Below are 16525 nucleotides of genomic sequence, written 5' to 3'. Positions count from 1 at the left end.
TTCAGACTCTTCAGGGCTCCCCTCAGACCCACCGCCCTCATGGCGTGCGGCCAGGGCCCTATCTCTCTCACTGTGCTCACGTTCCCAGTCATTCTTCTGCCATAGGATCAGGTTATCCCTAAGCTTGGACTGGGTGTCTGACTCATTCACTGGGATGTCTCTCTCCTCACAAAAATGCACCAACTCATGCATACTGTACTTAAACAGACCACAGAGGTTAAAAGGAGATTCCATATTGACAGGATGCTCACAGACGCGTGCAACACAGGGGACTTAAATGTCAGAGCTGAAGCAAGAGCACACGGTTCAAAGTATTTCAGCAAGCTCCCTACTAAAGAGAACTCACCCTAATCTGTCCAGGCAACACACCATTCATCCACGCACACCCCCCCTCGGACCGGTAAGGCAGTTTTTACCACCCCTGATTTCTCAACCTGGCCACACGTGACACAGGTACCAAACTCTGGGAGCAGGGCAGGGGACAAATGTACTGGACACTCTTTGGAAAAAGAAATACTAGAACTTCAAAGGACAATAATCCCCAACATGTAATTATCTAAAATGCAGAGCTTTGTAGTGTGGCCTGTTGCCACTTCAGTACGACGCAAACACAAATCCGGATCCTCACCGCCTGCCACCAATGTTAGAAACGGGACCCTGGCCGGCCAAGACTCGCGTCGAGGTCAGTCAGGGATCACCATTTCTAAAGTCAGGGCAAGGGAGTCACACACCAAGATAACCCCTACTCGCCCTCTAGGTAACGTGGCGCGAGCAGCAAGGCTAAGCTTGGAGGCTATGTAGGTTAAGTGTTTGCGCGCGCACCCAGCAACAACACCCAAGGCCCACCACAAAGGAAACTCCACACAAGGTTATATAAAAATAGCCTTTGTATTATATCAAAAACACATTAGATAAAACACACATATTGTTACACTGTGCCAACAGGCACGGGCAGAATTTACAGGGGGAATATTTACAAGACAGGGCCACCTGGACCACTGTCAGGAATCATCACTTTTTAGTAATAGTAATTAGCACATAGAATACTTTTAGAACCAAATAGAACATGTAGCGTAAATTAGCACACAACCAGTAATTACTGGTCAAGCATAAGTACCTCCTACACAACCCTAACCACCTTAGGAAAATATTGCGCAGGGAACAAAAGACCTCACTAGCAACACCTGTACTAGGAGAAAAGCAACCACCTAGGAATCACCAACATCTAGGGGTATAAGCATAGGAACATTACACATGATGCATTAACATTCAGCGGGGTAGGGAAAGAAAACACATGAAGTATCAAAACACATTCAGAGGTGTATGCCAAGAAAACACATGATGCAGAACCTACATTCAGCGGTGTATGCAAGGAAAGACACATGATGCTTCAGAACACATTCAGAGGTGCAAGCACAAGCAATTGCGCAAAATCCACATTAGCCACAACCTGTGGCAGTCCCTGTGTCCCAATGTCAGGGCAGGCTGTAATAAGCCAAAAGTACACCCAGCCTAAACGTAGCAACTGTCCACTAAGTGCTGGACAGTTGTAAGTAACACGGATGCCAACGTTGGAGCCTCGTGGGCTCAGGACAACTGACTGGGCCCTCAAGAACCTCTCTGGGCTCTAAACATAACCACGGGGCCCCTGGAACCTCGCAGGGTTTGAAGACAAAATGGGGCGCCTGAGCCACCCGTGGCTCGCCAAACCACTGTGGCGCCGTGAACCCCTCTCAGGGGCTCGAAGGACAACTGGCACTCGTTGGAGTCCCTCACGAGGGACTCGGGACCAAGGGGGAAGGCCCCACGAGCTTTTCTGGCTCGTAAATCACTTGTGGGTGATGAGCCTCGCAAGGCTCACAAACAGGAATGCCCCCGAGAGCCTCTCTCAGGCTCGTGTGCTGCAGGGGAGGGGCGGGCACCGGCCACATGCCCCAACGCCCTCCTCCCTGCACTTGCTCTCCCGGCCCCACTCACCGGCTATCTCCTTCTCGGCGGCTCGGCTGTGGCCGCGGGCGGGGCTCCTCTCCACTCGGGAGCCCCGAGACGGGTCAGGCAGGCTGCTTCCTGTTTCTACGCTCCTCCGATGACGCGGAGGAAGGCTCGGCCGGCTGGGCCAATCCCAGCGCGGCCGGGCGATGACGTCAGCGGCTGCTTCCTCTCGTCCCTGGGCTGCAGCGGTGAACACGGGGCAATGCCGGGTGGGCTCCGGCTCGGTAAACTAAAAATAAAGCGAGGTGGGCACTCGCTATGCGCCGCGAATCGGCAGATCAGGCGGCCACACGCCGGTTGGGCACCGGCTGAAGACAACAGCGCTCTCACTCACAGATGGACAGAATAAGGCGCTCTTAAGCGCTAGAGGCCAAGCGAAGCGCTCCCAGGCGCTAGGGGAGAAAGTAAACACTTTCAGGTGCTTGGCAACAAAAAGGAGGTCTCTGTCCAAATCAAGCGCTCCCAGGTGCTGGGAGCACAAGCACAGCGCTCCCAGGTGCCCTCAGCAGGGCAGAGTTCCTGCAAAGTCCTTTAGCAAGGTTCTTAGGAAGGTAGGGGGCAAGGCTGGGCCAGGGGCCAGCTCACTGGCCCTCCAGGCAGGGAGGCAGTCCAAGTGGCGGTTCCTCCTGGCCCCAGCAGCAGCCCCCTCAAGATCCTAGAAGAGAACAACTTCAGTGGGGACACAGCCCCATTTTTATACACTGAAATCCTTTGTCTGTAGGTGCAGGGTGGGGGAGAAACCAGTCGCAACTGGTTCTGGAGCACTCTTGATGGGCCAACCACCCATTTAATTCACTGGGGAGGCTAGGGTCGTTAGACACACCACAGGGGGGCGGAGCCAGCATTGTGTGGGAAAAACCCAGCCCATCCAGGACACAGGTACACTCCTCCCACACATCACTCATGCTAATCTCCAACTCACCACCGGGCAGACCCATCCAGACTTCCTGGAGCCTGGCATGCCAGCCAGCTCCAGCCAATCACGATCCAGCACCCTCACTGCACACATATCTCAATGTCCAGAAGTAGCACTTCCCTTCTAGACACATACATGCCGCATACACCATCTTGCAGCATTCACTCTCACGAGTTTACACATACTAAATTCGAGCCTGCACTCCCCACGCATCAGGAACTACCAGGGACACACACATTCCCCATGCATTCCTATGGGAGGGCAGGCCAGCCATACTACACGCACGCACTTTCACTCTGGGACCCAGGGAAAAAGTGCGCCAAGCCAGAAATCATGAACGCCAGGTCGCCATCAAAAGCAAAAAGTTCAGGGGTGAACCAGCCATAAAGGCCCGGGTCCAACAAATAACCTGCCAGCGCATATCTTCAGGGGCATGGTTGACTGATAGTTAATGTGCCACTAAAGGTGCATTTTCTGTCTGACACCGTATGCGACTTTTATGCTGTCCAAGTCTTGTCTTATTTTCTGTGTCGTTTGTCCGATATAAATCAGATCACACGGACACCAAATAGCGTATACGACATTGGCCGTATTACAGTTGGACAGACTGCGAAATTCATGTTTGATGTTACCGTGTGTGAAGAATTTGGTATTCAAACAGGACCCCCACATGAGGCAGCCGCCACATTTGTAGTGTCCAATGGTTTTATTCAGTCCCCACATAGATGTCAGAGTGGGGCTCTCAGCATGAGGAAGAGCTGCTCCCACCAAGTGGTCCCGCAAATTTTTCCAGCGTTTAAAAGAAAACAGCTGTGGTTCCTGCATCATCCAGTAGCCAGAACCAACGACCAATGTTTTTTAACGATACTGGAGATCTGATTACTCTGCGTGCCAAACGTAGTTACACACGGAATCCAGGTCATGGGTTTTTTAACTTTAAGAGTCAATAAAGTCTCACAATGATTGAACCAAGCACGTTTCATCGAACGTTTGACAAGTTTGCGGGGTAGCCACGTTGTATCAACTTGTTGGATAGGATACCAGCTTCCCGAAAGTAATCATCTTTGAAAAAGCAATTGCGCCTAATACGCAAATATTGTCCAAACGGGAGCCCATCTCTCAGCCCACGTGGATGGTGGCTGGAATACTCCAAAACAGTATTGCGGGCGGTGGGTTTGGTAAAAAGTCTAGTTCGCAGCTTCCCATCATGGAGAAAGATGTTATGTGCGGGACAGTGGGGATATTATCTCTCAGGTTGAGGCTATGCAATTCTGCCCTGAAACTGAGTTGCTGGTGTGCATGGACCTGTAGTCCCTGTACATTAACATACCTCAGTTGGAAGGGATTGAAGTGATCCGTAAGGTTTTAGACATGCGGGTTGCTCCTGTGTAAGCATGGGCGAATTTTGCGAATCTGGCGTTCGCGAATTTGCGTATTTGCGAACTCGCAATCCGCAAAATCCGTGAATTCTAGCGAATTTGCAGATTTTTTTGTGTGCGTTCGCAAGGGTTTCTGCCAGTTCGCGAGGGTTTTGTACCAGTTCACAATTGCAAACTTACTTGTCGGCTCGCAACAGTCGCGACTATGTTGTTTCTACGTCTGGTTCATCATCACAGGTTCCCAGCACCCTCTGTTTCACCACTGCCACCCTCTGTTTCACCCATGCCACCCTCTGGTACATCAATGCCACCCTCTGGTTCATCATCACTGTAGATTAAGGGGGGGAAAAGCAAGCACACCTGCCCTGCTTCAACTGACATGAATTAATTTGGGGTTGATTTATTAATGTGTCACTGTTTTAAAATTCCAGTCTGGCACCTGCTTCGTTATCTGTAATTTGCTTTCTGTTGCCGTGTAATTTTTTTTCCAGGACCTTTTTGGCCTACTTGTAGCTATTCTATGAGCCTGCTTTGAGGGTCAGAGCAGGGTCATACAATTGTTGCAACTAGCAACTGAACTCTGGAGGGGCCCCAGTCAGGAAGCACTACAGGGAATGGTTACTATTACTAATGATGAGTTTGAACTTTTGCACCTGCTGAGTGCTTTCAGTTTTGCAAAATTCGTTTTTCTGCAGAACAGCAACTGTAATGCCCCAAACAAACATAGGCAACTGAACTCTGGAGGGGGCCCTTAGGAAGTACTACAGGGAATGGTTACTAATGATGAGTGAACTTTTGCACCAGCTGAGTGCTTTCAGTTTTGCAAAACTCGTTTTTCTGCAGAACAGCAACTGTAATGCCCCAAACAAACTTACTTATGAAAGTTGATTTCTAATCCAAAAGGGATCCAAAGAAAGTCAAAAGGCCTCAAATCCAAAAAAGTGCAGGCAAATGTCAACCTGAGGAGTTATTCTGATAAAAATCATCATTTTCAGAAGGTCTATGCTGCTTGCTAGTGGATTTCTTGTGCAGAATTGCAAAGTTTGTAATTTCGCGAGTGCTAGATTGTTGCTGCCCGCCGCACCTACATGTTTGCAATTGCGAACTCTCGCGATGCGTCGCCAAACTCCCGCGGGATCCCGCAGCAAGATCCAAAATGGCGCAGCACTCGCAAAATATCGAGAAAAACAACTCGGCAAACGCTGAATGACGGTAAGTGAACGCCGCACTCTGCAAAATTGTATCACCAAGAAAAAAAAATCCGCTGCGTGCGAATTTGCGGATTTTCGGTAATTTCGCGAGCATTCGCGGTTTGCGAATTTACCGGAAATCCGCAAAATCCGGGAGCGGAATGGATTTTCCGCCCATGGTTACTCCTGTGCCTGTGCCTACTGACTTTATCATTGACCTTCTGACTATTTCTTTGACCAAGAATTTTTTTGAGTTTGATGGACAATATTATTTACAGATTAAGGGTACATCTATGGGTGCTTCTTATGCCCCCAATTTTGCCATTTTATTTGTGGACAATGTTGAGAAACAATTTATTTTTGACTGTAACAGTAACCCTTTTTTTGATAGCGTTCTTCATTGGCAACGCTTTATTGATGATGTTTTTTTCATTTGGACTGGAACTAAGGACTTGTTGGACAGTTTTTTTATTTGGTTAAATCTATGTTCTGTGGACCTGAAATTTACTTTCACTTCAAGCAACTGTCAAGTGGATTTTTTAGATCTAACTATCTTTCCCCATGATGGGAAGCTGTCCACTAGACTTTTTACCAACCCCACCGCCCGCAATACTCATTTGGAGTATTCCAGCCACCATCCACGCGGGCTGAGAGATGGGCTCCCGTTTGGACAATATTTGCGAATTAGGCGCAATTGCTTTTTCAAAGATGATTACTTTTGGGAAGCTGGTATCCTATCCAACAAGTTGATACAACGTGGCTACCCCGCAAGCTTGTCAAACGTTCGATGAAACGTGCATGGCTCAATCATCGTGAGACTTTATTGACTCCTAAAGTTAAAAAACCCATGACCCGGATTCCGTGTGTAACTACGTTTGGCACACGGAGTAATCAGATCTCCATTATCATTAAAAAACATTGGTTGTTGGTTCTGGCTACTGGAATCACGCAGGAGCCACAGCTGTTTTCTTTTAAACGCGGGAAAAAATTGCTGGACCACTTGGTGCGAGCAGCTCTTCCTCATGCTGAGAGCCCCACTCTGAAATCTATGTGGGGACTGAATAAAACCATTGGACACTACAAATGTGGCAGCTGCCTCATGTGTGGGTCCTGTTTGAATACCAAATTCTTCACACACGGTAACATCAAATATGAATTGCGCAGTCTGTCCAACTGTAATACGGCTAATGTCATATACGCTATTTGTTGTCCGTGTGATCTGATTTATATCGGACAAACAACACATAAAATTAAGACAAGACTTGGACAGCATAAAAGTCGCATACAGTGTCAGACAGAAAATGCACCTTTAGTGGCACATTACCTATCATTCAACCATGCCCCTGAAGATATGCGCTGGCAGGTTATTGAGGTAGTTAAACTGCCCGAAAGAGGCGGAAGCATTGTAAACAGTCTGAATCGGACTGAATGCCGATGGATGCTCCGTTGTAACAGCATTAATCATGGTCTTAATTCAATGAAGGAATGCCACTCAATAATTAGTAGCTGAGCCTTTTCATGATATGATGTGCTGATATCTGTAATTTGTGATTGTACCTTGTATTGAATGTGTCTATTCCAGCTATTTGCAAATAGATAAAAATATTGTGCGTAATTGTAGCCCTTTTTTTTATAACTGTGATGCACTTGTGTGTCTTTATGAAGATGTTACTAGACTTGTTCTAAGGAAAACACTCACCCTCTTTTCTCTTTTTTCCTTTTTTAAAAATGTGTATTTATCATATTAAGTTTATTTTTTCTATCTCTTTGGGTAGGTGCACATTAGTATATAGTTGCCCACTCCTTGAGATGGGCACATTTTGTTCCCTTATTTTAGGTGGACTACAATATAGGTTTTTTAAGGGTAATGCAAAAGTTGCTTTGCTCACTATTCACGTTATGGGCATGTATGTTTTATGCCTCATTCACAGTATACGGTCTTTTTAAATTGGACCTGTAATTAATAAAAACAACCTCCTTGTGTAAGGTTTGTCACTTATAATTGGGCGTTCAGCCGATAAAATAATGATATAATGTATGGTGTCGACAATTGGTTTGAGAGCAGCGTTATTTGATTTTTATGAATATATTTTTTGACCCTTGGTTGGGCCATGTTACGACTAGCCGCTAATATGGGCTGGTCTTGTTACACGAAGACCCACAGCAGTGGGGGATTGCCTGTTCCAACATGGCCGCCACCTGCAGGGTCGTTATTTGACCCTTTTGTATTTCAATACTCCTTCACCTCGGGCTGGATCCACAATTCGGCGTGAATCTGTGTGAAGTTTGGGCGCGCACATATACCGGCTAGTGAGTTTTCGTCTATTTTTAAGTGTGGTGCCGCCCTGGTTTTGGCCACTGAGCAGCCCCTTTTCTTAAAGTTTTCATACGAATGACATTGGGAGTGCGGCTCGCTATTTGTGAGCCGCCGCCGTTCAATATTGTGTATCTACGCCTGGTGTTATGCAGGCTGGTTTCCTGACCAACTGAGTATTTTATTAAGTTGATCCCTTGGTTGCCTGTCTGCAATCGGATGTTAGGGAAACTGTGTTACTTACACTTAGAGTGCCGACTATTCATAATTGAAGTTGGCGTGGTATGTAATTGTAGTGAATTCTTGACTCATGAGACGTATAGTATTGCACCATGTATTGGAACATTTCCTCATGCGCCTTGTGCACACTGATGTTATGTTCCACCTGAGGCAATATGTGAAATTTTAATGCGTGCCTATTGGAAATTATATTCTGTAAAGCGCGCTATGCAGATAAGTGGTTTGACATTCACTGACCGATGGAACTTTGCATTAAATTATTAGGTTGAAGATCGTTGGTCTAATATAAGTCCCTCTTTAATTTCACAGCCGATTGATTGGGCATTTCGGTTGGGGTGATTGCAGGCCCTTGTACACTCCTACTTTGCAGAGGAATGAGAAGGCGATATTTTGATGCCCTGTTTTAATCCCTAAAGATTTGTGGGCAAATTCTGGCTTACAGTAAGTGTAGAGTCCTTATCTTATTAATTATGATATCTGGAAAGTGTTTAGGTCTAACTACTCACCTGGAATTGCTTCATCCACAGGATTTGAAGCTTCTTCTTCGAGCTACTAAGGTTTTTGATTGACCGACTAAACATAAGGTCATTTCTACATTTTAACTTTTTGGTGTAGGGACACACTGGTGGTGTGGTGACAGTTTTTCGCTGCCCTTCCGCTTCTAATTACTTGGTGGTTTCCTGTCCCCCTTTCCCTATCTTTCCTGGTCTTTTCCTTTGAAGAAGCCTACCCCACACATGTCAACAATATCCTTTTTAATTTTTTCTATTGTATAGAATACAAATGCTCCTAACAACTCCTTGTCCTGAAGATGACCACTTAATGACCGAGCGGTTGAAACGCCATCAACGCTTCTGTGGCCATAATTTGATAAAGGACACAGTATTTTTATCTTGTTGTTCCGTTCTGTGTCCTTTATGTTTATGTGTTAGCCACTGGTATGGCATGTCAACTTTGTATATATGTGTTGCCGACATTCCTTTTTTGTTTTGAGCGTAATTGTTCTGTCTTTTTTAGAACAGTTTTTAACAAGAAATACAATTTGAAAACAATTTTAATATTTTTTGTATAAAGTACTGCAAGTGTGTATAGGCTTCTTCCTAAATTCTTTCCTCCCCTTTCTTTCCCCTATATTATTTTTGCTTTACTGATTGTTAATGTTGTTGGATAGCCCCTGTTGTTTTTCACTGAGCTCACGGCTGGAATCGCTGGAGCCAGTCTCAGCGGACAGGTGTTCTTCTTTCTGCGTCATGACTCCAGCGATGTCAGTCAGGGCTCTTTGGAGACCATTGAGGGGGTCGTGGGTGTTATTTAGGGACTGGAGCTGGTCCCTGATGGGTCCTAGACACCCATGGATGGTGTCCAGTTCGGTAGCCATCAAACCAGTCCCCGCCCGCACCTGCTCAGCTGTCTCCCTCAGGCCCTCCAGCAAACAGCTTTGGAAGGCCATGGTTTGTTCCTGGGGGTCTTGGGTGACTGCCTGGGCTGTGGGTGCCTCCTGCTGGGTGGTTTGGGTAGTGGGTGGGGTCTCCTCAATGCAGCTTAGTGGCCCTATTCCTGGAGGTGAGTTACAGTTGATGCCCAAGATGTGTTGGAGGGCTTGGGTGTCGATGCTGGTGGTGTTCTCCTCGTCATCAGTGAAGAGTGGCTGGGACTGCTGTGCACGAAGTGTTGATGGTGCCTCTGCAATCTGAAGGGGAGATGGTGTATTACAATGTGTCCACATGTATGTAGCCCATGGTACATGTTGACATACAGACGCCATGGCATTGTACATTGTGACAGTGTGTAGATCCGGGCCATGACCTAGATTCATTATGGGTGTGCACTGTGCTCTGCTTGATTGTGCATGTGTGCCAATGTGGCCATCTCCACCCGTCCCCCTAGTACCTGGTGGTCACTCACCCAGATGCGGTTGTGTTTTGTCCTGTTGAGCAGTGTCCGTTTTCCCAACTCCAGCCAGTCTCCACACTGATGACTGTTGACACCAGCTCCTCCATGTCATCCAGCACGAGCTGTGGCCTGGGCTCCCACCTCCAATCTGCAAAGCTGCTTTCTGGTTGGCTGCGAGTTTCTCCTTGGTCCTTCACTTGATGTCAATCCATCGCCTCTTGGCCTCATCCATTGACCTCTTGTGCTCTCCGACGGCATTCACCTTGTCCACGATGTCCTGCCATATTGCATTTTTGGTGCCCAATTCCACGTTGGAGGTGACAAACAGTTGTTGATAGTGTTCCATCACCTCTGTGGCCAGGGTACTGTTTTCCTCTGGACTGAACTTTTTCTTCCTCTTCTTCTTGTTCTTGCTCTTCCCTGTCCCCAAGGTCCCAGGCTGGTCGTCCGGGGTGCTTGTGGGGTTGCACTCATCCTCTGCGCCTGCTCTGGCTGCCTCCATGGTGCTTGGGTGTTGGCTGCCACGGCCTGTGGAGGGAGTTCTGCTGCCCTATTAGTCACCTCACACTGTGCACCTTCAGGGGGCTTTAAGCATACCCTCATCTGCTCTGCTTGCCACATATGAAAAGGCAGCCCTAGGGAGTCTTAATCATCCCTTGCACACACTGCACTGCTTACCACTTCTTACAGTGCAGCCCCGGGGGCAGAAAGCATCCTCGACCTGCCCTGGTGACAACTTGTTTGCAGTGCATCTTCAAGGGGCAGGAATCATCCTTGTGCTACCCTGAGTTTCATCTTTTACAGTGCAGCACAGGGGGTAATACTGGCTCTATTTTAGGATCGCAGTCCGGCTCCGCTGCTTAGGGTCTTAAAGTAGTGATAAAGCAGTCTAGGATTTTCGGTGGGCACTAGCGATAAATCCCTAAGCAGCTTGGATCCTGCCTGCCTCCCAGAACACTCATGCATGTATTTTTTGATTTACTTGTAGTGACCCCCGACGAAGGGCACACGATGGCCCGAAATGCATTGGGTTCTTTTTTATGGAATTAATAAAACACTGCTTGCGATGGACTTGTTGCATCATTCATATTCTTTCTGAAAGGCACCGAATGGGCCCTGTTTGAATATTAGAAATTTGAAAATTGGCACAAAACTCTGAATGTTGGATTGTGGTATTACTGAAGAAAAATAACAAGTGAATAATAATGGAGGAAAATGATGGTTAAAAATTTGGATTAACAAGGACCAAGGGTAAAGAATTTGGAATTAAAAGTGCACGCTTAAATAGCGGCACAAAGCTGTGCATCTGACTAAGGGGCTAGTCAGTCCCTCATCACTAATGCCTCCCAGAACACGGCATTCTTTCCCCGGCGCAGCTCACTCTTTGGGCTTTGTGTTGATTAGTTGCAGGCCCACCAGGAATCTCAGTAGTGCAGAGGAAAATCTAATGTTAAATAGTTTACTTACCCAAAGGAACTTCATCTTATACAGGAAAGGTACCAAAGGATTAAGTTACACAGGCCTTTCATGTGCAGTGCATGCATTTTAGGAATATGCCAAACAATTTGTGGGAAAATCTGAGACAAGAGTTTGGCTGGGCTCTAAAACCCTAAACATGAGTCAAGCCAAAATGTTCTCACACATTCAAACACTCACAGACTTGACCAAACTCACAGACTGATACATAAACAACTTTAACATTCTCTCACTCAAACACACAAAGTGGAAACGTACCTAAGGTAGTCCTTGGCTTGCACTTTTCTTTGCACTTCAAATGGCTAACATGATTCCCAACTTCCAGGGTCAGGCTCATAACCCTATGCCCAGTCAGAAGCTCAGGTATGAGAGGAGGCTGTCCTTTTCCTTGACTGTGGTTTCTAATAGGATATAAGTACGCATGACTGACAGGCCTCCAGTCACCATTATATGACATGCTGCACCGCCTTGCCCTAGTGCAGCATGTCAGATAAGTATTCCCTCTATGTGAGAGCAGACTGTAACAGCCTCCACCTGACACATGCTCAATGCAGCCAGTGGGACCCTCTTTTGCTGAAAGGTGATTAACAAATAATTGGTGAGATTGTTTTTTGTTTTCAAACAAAAGCTGTAATATGCAAGAAAAAGGAAACAAAGGGGATATGTACAAGGAAGAGGCGGATCGTGTCGTTAGCCTCCTTTGCTTAACGACACGCCTCGCCACTTCTAAAACGCAAGGGTGCACCATATTTACAAGAATGTGGTGCAGCATTGCGTTTCCCCCTGCGAAGGCACTATGTTTGTCAACTTAGCGCCAACCAAGGCACCCTTGCACTATAGTGCAAGGGTGTCTGAGTGCAGAGGAGGATTCCTAAAAATCATTTTGTCACTTTCATGTCTGCTACTTCATGCAGCACACATGAAAGTGACAAAATTGCATTTTTTCAAAGGTTTGTTTATGTACAGGAAGGGACACCTTCCTGTACATCCTCCCTTTCTGTACATCAACAAACCATTGCATTTTGCTTTTTCCATGTGTGCTGCACAAGGCAGCACACATTGAAAATGCAAAAATTATGAGAAATAATGCATTTCTCCTTGTTTCGCCAACTTAAGACCAGGGTTTTCCTGGTCTTAATTTTGGCGCTTCCTCCTATGTACTCCACCCTTCTACATAGGGGGCAGCGTGAAATACAAGGGGTATTTTGGTGGAACGTCCACAACACCCACTGCATCACGCTAACCATAACCATGAAAGGGGGCCTCAATGGGCTTAATGCTGCCTTGTACATAAGGCACAGCCCCTATCGCCACAACAACGTCGGGAAAAATTACGATGTGGTGGTGATAGGGAATTGTACATATGCCCCAGAGTGTGGTGTGACGGTTTGGTGAGTCGCCACACTTGCTCCCCCTATGGAGGATCCGCCACTGGGATGGAATAGTTTCATCATTCTCAGATAGTGCTTAATGTGAAAATAAATAAGTAAAAGGTCTCAGAATCTTAGGAACCTGTCAGCAATACAAGCACCGGTGATGCTGAATGGCAGGGTTGCCAGATACCAAGGCTTTCTAGTATTGAAGCTGCCTCTTGCCTGTTTCTTTCCCCACCTTTAATTTAGTGCTATTCATCTTACTCTTATATATTTCTTTTAATTCTTGGTTTGCTCCTTTATCAGTTTCTTTCTGTTATTTATTTTGGGCACTCTTTTTCCCTTTTCTACATTTTTCTTGCTCAGGATCAAAACCAAAACTGAAAAATAAGTATGGATCTATCCCAAATTATTACAGGTGGACTGGTCACCACCTGCAAGGCCAGGCACAAATTATGTACTATTCCCAAATTGTTTTTAAAAGAATATTTAATTTTCAATTCAATTATTAGTTCGTTCCTCTCTATTTTTTTCCACTCATAAGGATTCTGTTCATGGTATGCAGAACCAGAGCTGAACGTTTTGCAGGGTACAGTTCTGAGACAATATGTGATGTGCCGCTAACGTTTTATGATAGAACATATCTGAATAAACTCCTTCATTTAGTACACAAGAGAATTGCTGTGCAATCATGCATGCCTCCACATACAACAATGATCCATGGTCTGCAGAATTTGTGTTTCCTGATTGCCTGATTGCCTATAGCGAGCATAACTTTGGGAAAGAACAGTGAGAGATGTTTGATAGAAATACACCAGAGCAACTAGAAACAGCTCCTGGAGCAACTATAGACAGTTCTTCCATTTGTTTTTTTTTTCTTGTGTCTTGAGAACATATACCAGCGTTCACAATCGCTATAGTTCACCATCACCTTTTGTAATATATGATTTAAGAGTAAATTACACTTCTGTTTTGGACGAATGTTTCGAATTTCCTAATAACATTTTTTAAAAGTACTTTCTTTTTCCTTACTACCCTTTTCATCCTTGTAGTTCTTTTTTACCAGTCTTATTTAAACATGTTTTGCATTAGCAAATTAAAATAGCTAAAAGCAGTGTCCAATATTTTTCCGCTGCTTGTGTTCTTTCATAAAAATGAACATAATATCTGTGCTTGTTACATGATTTATTGGTAGGTTTTATAACATGCTTGAAAAACATTTCCATGTGTGCTTCTCTCATTTGTTTTTAGGGACTGCTGAGAGGTTTTTTTGTTTGCTTAAAGTGTATCTGTTGGAACGGGTATGTCCCTCGCATCATGTACAGTTCAGTACACCACCTCCCCGGGGCTATTTTCACATTGATAGGGGGCAGCGAGGCCGCCATCCTGGAGCCCTCTCTGACCCTTGGGACCGACACCCCCCTGGCCCGGCTCCGGCAATGTCCCAGGGTGCCCACCCCTGGGAAATTGCAGTTTGCAATGGCAGGGTGAGCGCATGGCTCCCGCCCTGCCTTTGCAAACTTCTGCTTTGCTTCTTGGAAGCGAGAGCAGAAAACCTGCTCTCGCTTCCATGAAGCAAATCAGTATTGCTTTTGGACAAGGGGAGCTGCATTTCAGCAGCTCCCCTTGTCCAAAATCAAAGCCGGCTATGCAGGAGGTAAGGAGCCGGCTGGGCCCAAGGGGCATTGGGGCTCCCCCCACATTCACCAACGTAAGGCCAGGTCCCGGGGGATGGAGTCCCTGGGCCAGAAGTGGCCCAGGGAAGGGGGCTACACAGCCCCACTCCCTAAATAAATAAAATAACTTTAAAATAAATGAGGCAATGCTCTGGAGAATGGGGTTCCCAGGGCGGATAGCGAATAATGGAAGTGGGGCTTTTTTTCTCAATTTTGGAGCCATGACCCCATTGCGGCTGTCAGCGCAGCCCCCGTGTAAGGTTGCACTGGATTCGTGGTTCCACCTTAAATAAATAATTTAATAGTATATCATTTAGAAGGTAGTGTTGCATTTGTGAACTTGCTTTACAGAGGTAGTGTGATTGAAGTTAATAATAAGATTACATCTGATTGGGTTAGTAAAAATGGTATACAGACATAATATCGACTCAAAAATATCGAATGGCACAAATATCGAAGTAAAAATACAGAATGGACAAAATATCGAAAGGACAGAATATAATGGTAAAAAATATTGTTTTGAAGGTAAGCAATTTAATATCGATTTTTAAAATATAGAAAGTTAAAATATCAAAGTATATAATATAGTAATTAAGATATATCGAATTTTTAATAATATCGAAAACAAAAATTAAGTGTATTTCTTTATGTTTTTGTGTAATTTATTTCTGTAGCGGGTTGTGGGTAATAGGGTGGGAAGTAATTTAATTGTAATTAATTACATTTGTTAATTTAATTATTGGTATTTATTTTGAATAAGTGTTAATGAATTATTAATTTGTGATTAATGAATTTTTAATTGGTAATTAATTTTTAATTCGTAATTAATTTTTAGTAATTGATTAATTGATAATTATGTTAATTTTATTTATTTATTTTCTTTAGCGGGTTGTGGGTTTATAGGCGAATAGGGTGGGAAGTAATTTTATTGTAAATAATTAAATGTGTTAATTTATTTATTAGTATTCTTTTAGAATTAATTGGTAATTAATTTTTAATTGGTAATTAATTAAATTTTAATTGGTAATTCATTTTTAATAATTGGTTAATTGATAATTGTGTTAATTTTAATTTTAAAAAAATCTGTAGTGGGTTGTGTGTTTATTGGGGAATAGGGTGGGAAGTAATTTAATTGTTATTAAATTAATCATTTTTACTGATTTATTGGTATTGATTTTTAATTTATTTTTAATTAAATGTTAATTGGTGAATAATTTGTATGTTTACCCCTACTGTTGCACCCTCAGGAGTGGGAATAGTAATTTTTACCCCTACACTATCCAACGCTTTCCCTACTGTTGCACTCTCTGGAGTGGGAATAGTAATTTTTACCCCTATGCTATCCAATGTTTACCCTACTGTTGCAGTTGCTGGAGTGGTAATAGCACATTTTAACCTCTTGCTATGCTACAGTAAAAATATTGTATATGTTTAATTAATATTATGTTAATATATATATATGTGTTAAAAAATCAAGTTGTATTTTTATTTTTTTTACTTAAATAGTTATTTAATACTTTTTAGGTTATTTAAGTATTTTAAGTATGTTTTAATTAATTATAATTATTATTTCATTAATTTTAAATTATTTATAAGTTATTTTATTAAATTCAATATTTTTACTAAGTATATATATTTATTTGATATTTTTGATTCAATATTTTTGTACTTACCTGTTTGTAGATAGGATTTCGATATTTTGTCTTTCTACATTTTTACTTCAATATTTTTTTCGTCTATATTTTTGCATTCGATATTTTTCAGTGATCCAGTAAAAATATATAAAATTAAAAGTTAATCCTGAAAAGCGTATTGTGTTGTAGTGCATTGAAATCATGCTTTTACTGATTCCGGTCCGGTGCGTAAATCCCTCAAAAATTTTAAAAGGGTATGTATGTGTAAAAAAAATGAGATTCACTATTGTGTTATAGGGTGGCTCTAAAAAGAGCCGTTGTAATTATTATGAGCTTGTTGTAGCTACATGTAAATGCAGATGCACAGCTTTAGGTTGTTGACAAAGACTCTGTTTCCAAGATCTGTGAAGTGTACTCCATCACTTCTGTAGATGTCATCCAT

The sequence above is a fragment of the Lissotriton vulgaris genome, chromosome 3_1 (genome assembly GCF_964263255.1).
Source record: "Lissotriton vulgaris chromosome 3_1, aLisVul1.2, whole genome shotgun sequence".
NCBI classification, from domain to species: Eukaryota; Metazoa; Chordata; class Amphibia; order Caudata; family Salamandridae; genus Lissotriton; species Lissotriton vulgaris.
Note: the sequence above shows the minus strand (reverse complement) of the source record.